We start from the raw sequence: 14,221 nt of genomic DNA, 5'->3' as shown, positions 1-14,221 counted from the left end.
ACATTTATTTATAGTGGCTTGGATGGGCTTGGCCTTACCCTTGTTACCACTTGGGTCATTCCCTCTCACTTGGCCTTAAGGGCTTCTCGAGCGGTAGACCCTCTAAAACGTAAAACACAAGGAGCCTATTGCTCAAGACACAAAATACAATAGTTAATTTTAAAGCACCAATTGAAGTTTTTTTTATAATAAATGGTTTCAAAATCAAGTCTTCATCAAACGTCCTACACCAAATGTCATTAGTAGTTTCAAGATATATCTTCGACAAGAGAGAATGGATGCCCTGTACAAGGCAAAATTCAAACTTGATTAGCATCCAAGTTTTTTTGTTTTTGGAACAAGCTCAATAAACAAAACAAACCCTATAGCTAACAAAAAAAGTTTAAACTAATAACTGAAAAATCTAAGCTAAAACAAACTTTCTAACCTAAATAACTTGGAAAAAAAAGCAAAAACAAATCTATCTAACCCGTTAGCTAGCTAATTCTAGGCTACAAATTAGTCTAGTTTAACCCACTTAAATAAAATTTAAACTAAAAGTCTAAAAAAATGAAAATTAGTTGATCTAATTAACAAAAGTTAAAATCTAATTAACAAATTAAAAATTTAATTTTAATCTAGAATTAAAATCTAGTCTAATAAGAAAATTAAAAAATTAATCTAATTAATTAAAAACTAATCTAAAAAAAATCTAATTAACAAAAAATAAAAATCTAATTAACAAATTAAAAATCTAATTAACAATCTAATCTAAAGTTAAATTAAAAAACTAATTAACAAAAGTTAAAATTTTGAAATCTAATAAAAAAAAAACTAAATATAAAATCTAATTTAAAAAACAAAAATCTAAATTCTAATTTAAAAATCTAAAATCTAAAATCTAATTTAACAAAATCTAAATTAACTAAATTAAACTAAATAAAACCTCAATCAACTAATCTAAAACTATCACCATTTAACAATTAAAACGAATATCAAACTAACAATTAAAAAAAAAACCGCTAACAAACTAACTACTTAAAAACTAATAATTAAAAATTACTAACAAACTAACAATTTAAAAAAACTAACAATTAAAAACTATTAACAAACTAACTATTTAAAAAATAATAATTAAAAACTACTAACAAGCTAACCGTAAAAAAAAGTAATAACAAATTAGGGGAGAGGGACCAGTAGGTGAGAGGGGTACCAATACTGCATGTTATAGTACATAGACACTTTTAGACCAATAGTGGTGCCCTAAAAATGTCATGTCAATGCTTATCCTAAAAAAAGTACCTCTAAAATTAAAAAAAAAGCCATTGTTGTGATGCCACATCAACGCACAACTAAACATGACTTAGTGAACACCTATGGATCTTATGACAATTTGGGACCATTTTGGACACCTTCACAAAAATACATGCTGATGTAGCATCATATTTGACCATATGGACTTGAAATTTTGTTTTTGAATAGGGGGCTTGACAAGTAAGCTGCTGTGTAAAATTCATTTTTTTTTGAAATGTCCACATATGATTTTGAGAAGCGTGAAATTAGGGTGCACACATTCTATCTCATCTCCCCTAATCTCTTTTAAAAAAAACTAAAATGAAGCCAGACAAAGCATATAAAGACTTTTAACCATGCAAAACGTGGAAGTTTAGACAAGGCACATAAAGTGCTTTTAAATGCTCTAGAAGATATGTATGAAAATTGTAAAGTAGAGACTATGCATAGGAAAATGGGGTACGTGGGATGGCGAATCAATGGAAAACAAAAGAATTTAATGTAATTCCATACAACCAAATCTAAAATAAAAATTCAAATAATTAGCGCTTGTAGACACCTAAAATTGTCATGTCTAATTAAATAAATTTAATTATCTAAGCCTAATTCTTCTATTAATTAAATAAATTTTTATTTATTTAATTAATTCATTTATCCTCTTCTAGCCTTATTTCTAATTTAAATAAATACATTTATTTATTTAAATTATCCCTTTCCTAAATTAAATAAATATTTTATTTATTTAATTGTCCTACTTCTTCTATTAATTAAATAAATCTTTATTTATTTAATTAATTCATTATCTTTTTCTACACATGACACATGTCATTCATCTCTTAATTCCTACACTACCTACCCCTTTCATTATTTTGGTATTTCTTTTACCTACCCTCTAATCCTAGCCGACCTCTTTTTTTACACCTCTCAATCTTAACCCTCCATTTCTTATTGTGTCTTCTATTTAAGGAGATGCTTTCTTCATTGTCAAACCCTAATAACAGATGCTAATGATCTTTCATGCAACTTGGCTACACTACAATTCCACTTGCAACCACATTCCGTTCTTTATTGAGCTCTTGTGCATACAAAAATCCGAGAGCAAGCATATCAAACAAGATCAATGGAGATAGGAAGAATGGAGATCAAAACCCTATTGGACATGTGATGGTATAATCTTTATGATTTTGAGTTATTTTGCATTGTCTTAGGTTATCTTCATATGTTATGGTGGATCTTTGTTCATTTTTAGGCTAGGGTTTGGTGGTTGAATCCATTTTAGTCTTTCAATATTGTTGTTATTTGTTATCCATTTTCACCATATACATTTTGGCACGCCCGGTGGGACTCTTGTCTCTTTGCATTTAACATTTTTGTTGCAGATTTTGCATTTTTGAAGTTGCAGATCAGACGATTTCGACGACATTTTAGGTTTTTTCCGCGTTTGCGAGTGTTCGGATCGCGTTTTTGTGTTTCAGAAGCGTCTGTGATATCGTGAATCGCGCCCATGTTTTTGCCAGATTTTTATTTTTGCAGGTTTCTGGAATCGCGTCTGAGAATTTTAACCGCGTCTGTGCCGGATCTCATCGCTCCTGAGTTCTTGAGTCGCGTCTGTGACCTTTGATCGTGTCTGTGAACTACAGAACCGCGTCTGTGTAGTTCAGACGCGTCTGTGTCTGGTATAAAGGCGTCTGTGCCTTCTGTTTTGCAAATTTTTCAAGTTTCGTTGATTCGGGTTTTCGGATTTTGTACTTAGGGTTTTAGATCTGGTTTATTTTTGGCTAACATTTGCAGATCTAGCTAACCTGGTTTGTGCAGCTTGCTTTGGAGCCAAATACGTTTTTGTTGAAGGCCCCTTTTCACAAAGTCTTTTTGGGTTTTCTAAAATTTACCTAACTTGTGTGCTTGCAGGAAGGGGTTATCATTTGAAACAACCCAAACTACTAACAATTTTGTTGCAGGGCCTTAGCTAGGGTTTTGTAATTTTTATTGTGTGCCTTGTTTTCATAGCTTAGCAAACACTTCAATTGGTGCACTAAAATTGAATCATTGTCTTTTGTGTCTTGAGCAATAGGCTCTTTTTGTTTAATCTTTAGAGGGCCTGTCTTCCCATGTGGTCATTAGGACTACTAGTGAGAAGAGAACGACCCAAGTGGTAGCGAGGAAAACCCACCTCATCCAAACCACTATGATCAAATGTATTCATGGTGAAAACTATGAATAACGTGTGCTGATTAGTTCATACCGACACTATGTCTCCCCATAAACCCGTTTGATCAAATTTATTTGATCATTTGTAGGGCGTAACCCCTACCGGCTGGGAGCCTTCTGTATTTACAGAGCTGAAAGTGCCGCATGTATGGCCACACGAGCGGATGCCCTTACTAGCACCTCTTTGTTTTAGATGCCCAAATCCTTCTAGTTGTTGAGGCAGGAGGTCGGACCTCTGGTAGCGGCCCACACACATACGGTTCTTAGTAGAGATACAAAGTTCGCCATGGGGAGTTTTCATGGGGACTGATGCTTGGCTGACCCGAGAAGTGAGTGCCGAGGGTGGAGCCAGTGAGGTCAAGCATCTAAGTATCTGCTCTGAATAGCGTAGCCTCAGGGGTAAAACCCTATGTGGGATCAACAACTATTGTCTTGGCCAGCCCTAAGATTTGTGCTTGTCTTATGCTAAAACACTCAAACATTCAAGACAAAACAGCAAAACATTGTGTCTTTTGTGTCTTCAAGTGTATGCAAAAACTTTTTACATCAAACAACACACTTTTTGGAGTCTAAACAGTCTGCAAACATTGAGTCATCAACACTGTGTCCTCTTGTCACGAAAAATAGTCAAAAAATCAGATTTGGTCACAACAAAACAAATTCACAGATAGGAAAGATTGCACTAAGGTTACAGAAACGCATCTGTGTCTGTTCAAACTGCGTCTGTGTCGGATAAACGCGTCTGTGAAGTACAGAATAGCGTTTGTGTTTCTTTCAGCGACTGTGTCGAACAGAGACACGTCTGTGTCTGGGAATTGCGTGTGTGAAGTATACAGGCGCGTCTGTGTCCACAATTGCAAAAAAAAAAAAAACTGTTACAGTCCCAGTAAACATCAACAGGAAAATCTCAGAATCACGTCTGCATCAAACAGAGTAGCGTCTGTGTCTTAAAACCGCGTCTGTGAAGTATACAGAGGCGTCTGTGTCAGGATTTGACAATTTTAACAGTCAAGCAAACCAAGAAAATCAGTTTCGGCATACTTGAGCTTCCTAGGTTGTCTCTTCAGGTTTAATCTAGCATTCAGCCTGTTCTAAGGTCTCACATAGTCCATCATTGCTTCATACCTCATTTTACATTCATACTTGTCTAAACTTGAGTCAAAAGGTCACTTGCTTGTCCTCATCATACTTTGTCAACACACTACATACTACTACACTTTGCTAAGTGGTCCCTCATCAAGGTTTCTTACCTTTGGGTCTCATTTGGTCTTACTTAGAGTCAAGGTCAGCTTACCTCATCAAGAGAAACTATCCTCTCTTTGGAAGTCACACCTACTCTACTACTTACATACTTGGTCTTACACTTTGGACATTGCAAGTACACCCAAGATTCATTTACACTCCATACAACTCTTGGTCTTCCATACTCTTTTCATTTTTCATCTAGTCTCTCACATATTGGTCAAACACCTAGTTCATGGTTGAAACCCGCCTTCAAAAATCTAGGAGAATAGCTAAAGAAGCTCAAGAATCCGCAAACATGAGTTCTTATGAGTATGACAATGATCTATTCTACAATCCTGAGCACACTACATTACCGGACATGAATGTTTATAGAAACAATCCAAATGTGGAAAGCGCAAACGCTATAAACAACAATACTACACACAATGACAATGTTGACAACTCTTCAATACTATCAGCAGACATACAAGAATCTATAATGGATCCTCAATTCAATAGATTGGTTGAAGAGATAATGAGGAGAGATCGTCAATACTTTCTAAACATGATGGCACAAAGTGGAGCTAAAATACCGCATGATTTTGACTTATCTCAACTTATGGAAAGTCGACCCTCACAACAAGCTCAATCCAACATGGATCAAAGGAGACCAAATAGTGGAGGAAATAAAGGACCGAATATGATGCCTGAGTCACCATCAGTTCTGCTTCAAAAACCGGCAATCCCACATACACAAGCTCAAATATATGATACTTACACTCAAAGACCATCATGGAGGCCTTATGCTCAAACACATGCTCAAGATATGGGTCAATTAAGACAAGTGGATACACAAGGACATCCTCAAAATTTTGACACAAGGAGACCTCATGTCAAAATTGGGGGCAACACAATGGAAAATGAAAGGCCTATTGAATATGGTTTATACACACAAAACAGATATGGGGTCCCTCAACAAGAAGTTATGCCAAGTGCTCCATACATGTCGCAACAATATAGACCTCCATATGGACATGTCTACGATCAGTATCATCCATACATGCAACAAGCTCCTCCTCAAATGGGTGTTTCAAACATGGGATATGCTACAAGAAATCCATCTCCTCCCAAAAATAATTTGGAGCAACAAATTAGAGATCTACAAAAAAAAGTGGAAGACATGGGCACATCAAAACCCACATATACTATGACAGATATATGCCCTTATCCCTTCGATAAGAGCATTCCAATGCCTCTGTTTCCTCCGCACTTTGTAACACCAAAATTCGACAAATATAGAGGGAGAGGAGACCCCAAGGCACATATAAGACAATTCTTCACAGCTTGCATTGAGGTAGCGGCAGAAGAAACATACTTGATGAGGTTGTTCCCACAGAGCTTAGGAGATCAAGCGATGGAATGGTTTTCTCAATTACCTCCCGGTATTAAGTCATGGGGCGAATTAGCAGAGGCATTCATTCAGCATTTCTCTTACAACATTGAAATAGATGTCTCAGTTACTACCTTGTGCAATACGAAACAAAAGGAAGGAGAATCTTTCACAACATTTTTACAAAGATGGAGAAACTTAGCTAGCAGATGCTCTTGCGAAATCCCGCAAAAACAAATGGTGGAAATGTTCACACAAAATGTTAACAAGGCTATTGCCTATGATCTCAGAAAAGCTTGTTTGTCTACATTCAAGGATGTCATTAAAAAGGGCCTAGCAACAGAAAAGGTCTTAATTGAACAAGGATTTATCAAGCTATTCAAAGAAAACAAAGAGGACTTCAAAGGAAAGGACAAACCAAAATTTTGGAACAAGAACAAGAACACGGTTAATGATGGTGTTGTTGATGCCAACACAGTAAGACCAAAGTTCGTCTTTTCTGGTTCAAGTTCTACCAACAATCAAGTGAACAATCAAACGGCTGCTAAACCACGAAGGAAGTATACTCCATTGGGAGAACCACTTGAATCAGTATTCAAAAAGCTTGTAGCAAACAAAGTGATCACAGTCCCAGATTTTCCTCCATATGAACCAAAGGTAAAACCGAATTGGTGGAATGATGATGAATTTTGCGAATTTCATAAGAGCAAGGGTCACAAGACAAGTAATTGCCATCGATTGAAAAACATTGTGCAAGATCTCATTGACAGAGGAGATATTGAGATTGAGGGACATTCATCTAACCAAGAGCATGAGGTGTTTAAGGAACCATTCCCAAAACATGACAAGGGAAAAGGCAAAGTCACAGATGATCAAGCCAATTACACTAGAGCATCTTACAATTATGATTCCACTATTAATCACATCTCAATGGACAATCATATTTCTACCATTACTATCAAAAATAAAAATCCTGAGAATTCTTCTCAAAGACCCAAAATTGTCCTAAAAGGTGTGGGATCTTCATCCGCATCTACCTCTGAATGTCATGTTACAACCCGTCGAGGTAAGATTACATTGCCAGGTACCTCTACTAAGAATACCAATCTTCCGTCAACTAAGCCTGAGTACGACCTTGTAGAGCAATTAGGGAAAACACCCGCACTCATCTCTATTCTTGAGCTCTTACGTATATCTCCTGCACATAAAGCTATCCTTGATAAAACCTTGAGAGATACTGCTGTCCCTACTGATCTAAACGTGGACCAGTTTCAAGCCATGGTGGGATATTTATCCGTTCCACACTCCCTCACATTCACAGAAGCCGATGACGCCTCCATAAGTCAGCCTCATAATGCACCTCTACACATTGAAGCCTTCATACATAAACACCGAATAAAACGAGTCCTGATAGACGGAGGAGCAGGTCTTAATATTTGTACATTGAGCACCATCAAACAATTGGGATATTCAGACAAAGCTGTAAATTCTACAAACCAAATCACTATTAAGGCTTATGATGATGAAGAGCGCTCGTCCAAGGGTACAGTCACCTTACCACTAAGAATAGGGCCAGTCACAAAGGACGTGGTTTGTCAAGCCCTGGATCTAGACCTCACGTATAACATATTGCTAGGACGTCCGTGGATTCATGAAATGAGGGCAGTCCCATCAACATACCACCAATGCATTAAGTTTCCTCATAATGGAGTCGAGGTAACGGTCAATGGTGATCCAAATCCATTCATATATTGCAATAACTTAAGATCACATACTGAGACTATCATTCCCAACAACCGTGAGGCTACTCCTTCTTCAGCATATATTGATCCTGAGTCATTAAAGCCCTCGACATCCAAACAAGGTGAACTTAGAGCCAAGTTTCAAGACAAAGGCATGGGAGAATACACTCTGAATCAAACAATGTTCTTACGACAAGTCATGAACTCCCCCAAGGAATATGGGAGGCCACATCCTAATAAGCAAATCTCCATCATGCTACTCAAATGGGATCCTACCGTCTTTCAAAAATGGGGCGAACTAGAGGAAGAAAATTTATATAAAATGCTATATAAGGACGCTGAAGAGGATACACATGATCAAATTATAATACCCTGTGAGAACTATGGCAAAGGTTTCAAAATTCTGCAAAGATTCGGGTATGATGGAAAAAGTCCTCTTGGACTACGCAAAGAAGGTGTCATGGAGCCTTTACAACCTGAGCTAACTACAAGAAGGGAACGCTCCAAGGGGCTTGGTTTTCTAAATCCCAAGATTCACAATAAAAGAACAAAACAGATATGGCGAGTCAAAGTGGCTGAAGTTCAACAAGAAGATGACTATTCTACAGATTCCAACGAATGGGAATGGGGTTCAGACAAATCCTCCAGCGACTATGAGCTCAACGAGACATTTAGAGAGCCAGAGGAACCTACAGAGGAGGAGGAGTTTTACAAGAAATTCAGAGTTGGTCAAGAACCGACCCATGAGGATCCCGCACAAGATTCGTTTCAAGGCCCTAGGTCAAGATCACATAGGATGAGGACACCTGTCCCTGAGGGTGCTACTAGTGATGATAATTTGGACTCACTCACGATCGAAACTGATGAGGAGAGTGCCATTGACGACCTCGATGACTATCTTGACATACCTGAATATAACCACATCTTCACTATTAACCTTGCGAACTCTGAAAACACTAAAGACCTTCCCCTCGTACACCCCCAACTCATTGACTGGGATCAGGATGGACCAGCACAGCTTGATACATTTCAAAATGACAAAGCTATTGTCGATTATCTTGGCATTCGCGATGATCTTCCTCTTGGAGACCATAAAGCAGGATACGCCATAGAGCTCAATAACATGGCATACTTTGGTGAGGGTGTCGGGCCTTCTAGTCGCAAAAATGTGAAAATAAAAACAAAACAAGGGTCTTATGGCGAAAACCACATTGTGGCGCTATCTGACTCTAAAAAAGTAAAAAGAAAGGACATATCTGAGGGTGAAAACCTCTCTGAGGCGCCCGAAGATGGAAGGCTTGACATTCTCCCAACATCATACGAGGAAAAATCATCCATGTTGGTAGAAGAGACTATAAAGACAAACATTGGTACAACATAGGTTCCACATAACATATTTTTGGCTCAATCATTGACAGAGGCCGAGAAAGCAAGATTCATAAGCTTCTTTAAGGAACGACAAGTCAACTTCGCATGGTCTTATGCTGATATGCCTGGACTAGACCCGGATTTAGTAATGCATCATTTAACAGTCAAACCGGGGGCAAAACCAGTAAAGCAGAAATTGAGGAAAATGCATCCACAAGTGGCATTATTAGTCAAGGCAGAGCTGGAGAAATTACTGGATGTTGGATTCATACGCCCAATTGATTATCCCGAATGGATTTCCAACTTAGTACCTGTTAGCAAACCAGATCGCAGCATCCGAATATGTACAGACTTCAAGGATATCAACAAGGCTTGTCCGAAGGACGATTTCCCATTACCAAACATTGATTTAATTGTTGATCTCACAGCAGGCCATGAGATGTTATCTTTAATGGACGGATTCTCTGGATATAATCAGATCAGGATTGCACCTGAAGATCAACATAAAACATCATTTACTTGTCCATGGGGAACCTTCTGCTAGAATGTCATGCCCTTTGGGCTGAAAAATGCAGGTGCCATGTATCAACGAGCTATGACTACTATCTTCCATGATCTCATGCACATAACCGTGGAAGATTATGTTGACGATCTTTTGGTTAAATCAATAGACAAAAATACACACTTGGACATACTTTCAGTCGCTTTTGATCGGTTGGAAAAGTACAAGGTAAGACTAAATCCTAAAAAATGTGTCTTTGGAGTAACCTCCGGGAAGCTCCTAGGATTCATTGTGTCTAAAAGAGGAATAGAAGCTGATCCAGCAAAAGTCAAGGCTATCTTGGACATGCCGCCACCCAAAAATATCAGTCAACTTTGGTCTTTACAAGGGAGACTCCAGTCCATATGAAGATTCATAGCACAACTTGCAGATAAGTGCAATCCTTTCCAGCACCTGCTACACAAAAACATCAAGTTCAAATGGGATGAGAACTGTCAACAGGCTTTTCAGGCACTCAAAGACTATCTTTTGAACCCACCAGTTTTGATGCCACCAATTCCAGATCAACCATTGCTACTTTACATATCAGCTACTCCAACAGCACTGGGGGCACTCCTAGCACAGCAAATACCTGACGGCAAGGAAAAAGCAGTCTACTATATCAGTCGCACATTGGTGGGATATGAGCTGAACTACACACCAATTGAGCGTGCATGTCTCGCTGTGGTCTTTGCTTCACAAAAATTACGACATTATATGCTTACTCACAAGACTAAGTTGATTGCCAGAATTGATCCACTAAAATATCTTCTCAACAAAGCTACACTTACTGGGCGGTTGGCCAAGTGGGTAATGATTTTGAGTGAATTCGACATTGAATATGTGGACAGAAAATCCATAAAAGGACAAGCCATCGCAGATCAACTGGCAGATGCTCCCATGATAGATGATGTTCCTCTACAGTCAGAATTTCCAGATGAGTCCATTCTAACAATATCACCTGCAAAGCCATGGCAACTATACTTTGATGGCTCATACACACAACATGGGGCAGGAGCGGGTATACTCTTTATAACTCCTCAAGGCAATTCTATACCAAAGTCATACCGCTTATCATTTCCTTGCACCAACAATATAGCGGAATATGAGGCATTAACAACTGGGCTAAGAATTGCAGTTCAGTGGAAGATCCAAGAACTTCGTGTTTTTGGGGATTCTCAACTGGTCATCCGTCAAGCAACTGATGATTATCAAACAAAGGATGAAAAGCTAATGCCTTATAAACAACTGGTAGATGATCTGAAACAGCACTTTGCAAAGATAGAGTTTGAGCAGATACCAAGAGAACAGAATCGTGCTGCTGATGCCATGGCTACAATTGCTTCGCTCATTGATCTACCGCAAAATGAGACCTGCTATGAGTTCCTGGTTGACAACCTGTTGATTCCGTCATATGAGATCACTCCTATGGAAATGATATGTGTTGTTGGTCCTGAATCCCAGTTATATGGTTCCATATTCACATACCTTCGCGACAATATCTTGCCTCCCGATCTATCGAACAACCAACGCCGCACTTTCATTTGCCAATCCTCCCGATACGTTATCCTAGCTGATATCTTATACCGACGAGGTCTAGATGGCACCCTCCTTAGATGTTTAGAGAGTGACGAAGCTCAAATTGCATTACGAGAAGTGCACGAAGGGATATGTGGTCCGCATACTAGTGGTCCTACCTTGGCCAAGAAACTCATCAGGACTGGATACTACTGGCCTACTATGGAAAAAGATGCATATCAGTTTGTCAAAAAGTGTAAGCAGTGTCAAATTCATGGAGACCTCATACATGCACCAGCACAGGAACTACAACCACTTGCATCTCCTTGGCCCTTTTGTTAGTGGGGACTCGATCTCATAGGCAAGATTCACCCTCCTTCTTCCAATGGACATAAATTCATTATCACAGCCACAGAGTATTTCACAAAGTGGATTGAAGCCGTGCCTCTCACACAAGTTACTGGGAAACAAATCGCTACTTTCATCCTGAACTACATCATTTGCCGATACGGGATCCCTACTTCCATTATTACCGATAACAGGCGTCCTTTCAAGAACCAGGATGTTCGTGAACTCTGTGAGCGCTTCCATATCTCTCATTGTTTCTCCACACCATATTACCCTCAAGGTAATGGCCAAGCTGAGGCGTCTAACAAAACAATTCTCAAAATCCTTAAAAAGACAGTCGACGACGCTGGTCGTAACTGGCATGTCCAACTCAATCCTGCACTTTGGGCCTACCGCACAAGTGTCCGCACACCTACAGGAGCTACACCCTACTCACTTGTCTACGGCACTGAAGCCATCTTGCCTATTGAGGTCGAGTTACCTTCTTTACGGGTCTCCTTGAGAAACATAATCAACGATGAAGACTACATGGTCTCTTTCTTACAAGAACTAGAACTGCTGGAGGAACGACGACACACTGCTTTTAATCATCTCAAGGCTTACCAACAACGAATGAGTCGCAGTTACAATCACAAGGTCAAGCCTTGCACATTTGAGGTAGGTGACTTAGTCCTCAGAGAGAACCCCAAGAATCAGCAAGACAGAGATAAGAAGGGCAAATTTGAACCCAACTGGCTTGGTCCTTACATCATCACAGCAGTATATGGATCTGGGGCATATCAGCTCTCAACTACAGAAGGTGAACCCTTGGAGGATCCTATCAACAGCATGCACCTTCGCAGATTCTACACATAAGCTCTTCAGAACATCCTAATTCAAAAATACAAAAAAAATCAAAAAATTCAAAAATACAAAAAAAATAAAATTATAAAACAAAAAAATCGTTACATGGTGAAAACCTGGCAAACAGGTGCCTTGTGACAACAAAAAAATTGAAAAATCGAGAAAAGTAAAGAGAAATAATTTCGTCCAACGATGAAAACCACTTCGGTGGCGCCCTGGGCAAGTACCATGGTGAAAACTGGGTCACCAGCGCCATGCGTAGAGACATTGCTCTTCCCTCCTTTAGGATTCTCTTTCATCCTTTCACTTCGCACACACTCACAACCTATTCGCTCACAATAAACTTACCCATTCCCATCATGGCTTGTTATTGATCTACCTAAGATTGGTTAGCCATCCATAACCCCCCCCTTTTTTCACTCCCTTTCCATCCATAATAAATCGGCTCCTATCTGTGACTACGGCCAATTCCTAAGTCTAGTAATGGGTGTGGAACTGAGAACATCACATGTTTCGAGGAGTACAGTTTCTTCCAGCTTCCTTCAAGTCTATCTGCGCACAATCCGCAATAAAGCAACATCTTCATCACAGATCCGCAATAAAGTTCCGCCTTCTCCGCAATAAAGTATCAGTTTCGTGGATTCGGTCAGTTTCAGATGAGACACAGCAGTAACAATGGGCCTCAACAAAATCAAATCTTTCAACAGACTCAGACAACATATGGTTCAGTGCTATCTATCCTTTTTGTGAAAGTGAACATTGTGACCACAATCGAATAAGACTTAAACAAGTGACAAGAGACACTAAACTTGAGGACTACAGTGGATGTTGGTGTCGAGTCTTGGTTTTCTTTTGATTTTATCTTTTTGGTGACATGTCTTTTAGCTTTTCCAGGATGTCTTTGACTAGAAAGGCGAGGATGGGGTATCGTCACCTATTTGCATTTACTGTCTGTGGATTGTCTTTTAGTAATGCTATGACTTGTCCAAGGATATGAGGACACTGTGAGTCTAGTATGAACTGGGGCATTCCTTGTTTGTGACTGTCTTATCTCCATGCAAACAGGTACAATGACTTTCTGGGTCGAACAAATGCCTCGATTGTCATAACCTATTCTGCCATAATAAAGCTCAATGATGATAAAGCACAAGAAGCTCTTTCACATTCATATCTTCTGTCTTCCATCCCCCTTTCTTGATTGACTTCCATTGTCCTTCTCGAGTCCGTGTAGCCCGCTATCACATGACTGAGTATAATGACACACCAAAAACATTTGCATTTCATATAGTTACACCTGCATCACCACAGATAAGCATTCCATACATACATATAGATATCACAATTGCATCACATCCTGCATACGACACATGTTAGCACATCTCATATTTTCATTATGTAAATAATCATTTGCATTATCATATTCAATTGCATTACATACATTCACATTTACATCATGCATACGCATATACAACATAAAAGAACAAAAATATATTGCATTGCATCATATAAGCATCCATATCATAAAACATGTATCACATAAGAACATGTCATCACATAAGGTACACATGCATATAGCTGCCGCAAAAATGGATCATCTCTCATATATAATCAAAAGTGTCATGATACAATGATGTTAAAAGAATCATATGGCTACAAAATCACCCGCAGGTGTCTACAATACAAAAATGGTACAATACTGATACATAGGGAGCCCTCTACGGCTATGATGAATTCCCTTCCTCGGAGCCGCCTGGCCTCGACGGAGTT

This window comes from Cryptomeria japonica, chromosome 3 (assembly GCF_030272615.1).
Source record: "Cryptomeria japonica chromosome 3, Sugi_1.0, whole genome shotgun sequence".
NCBI classification, from domain to species: domain Eukaryota; kingdom Viridiplantae; phylum Streptophyta; class Pinopsida; order Cupressales; family Cupressaceae; genus Cryptomeria; species Cryptomeria japonica.
This window is presented reverse-complemented; position numbering follows the sequence as displayed.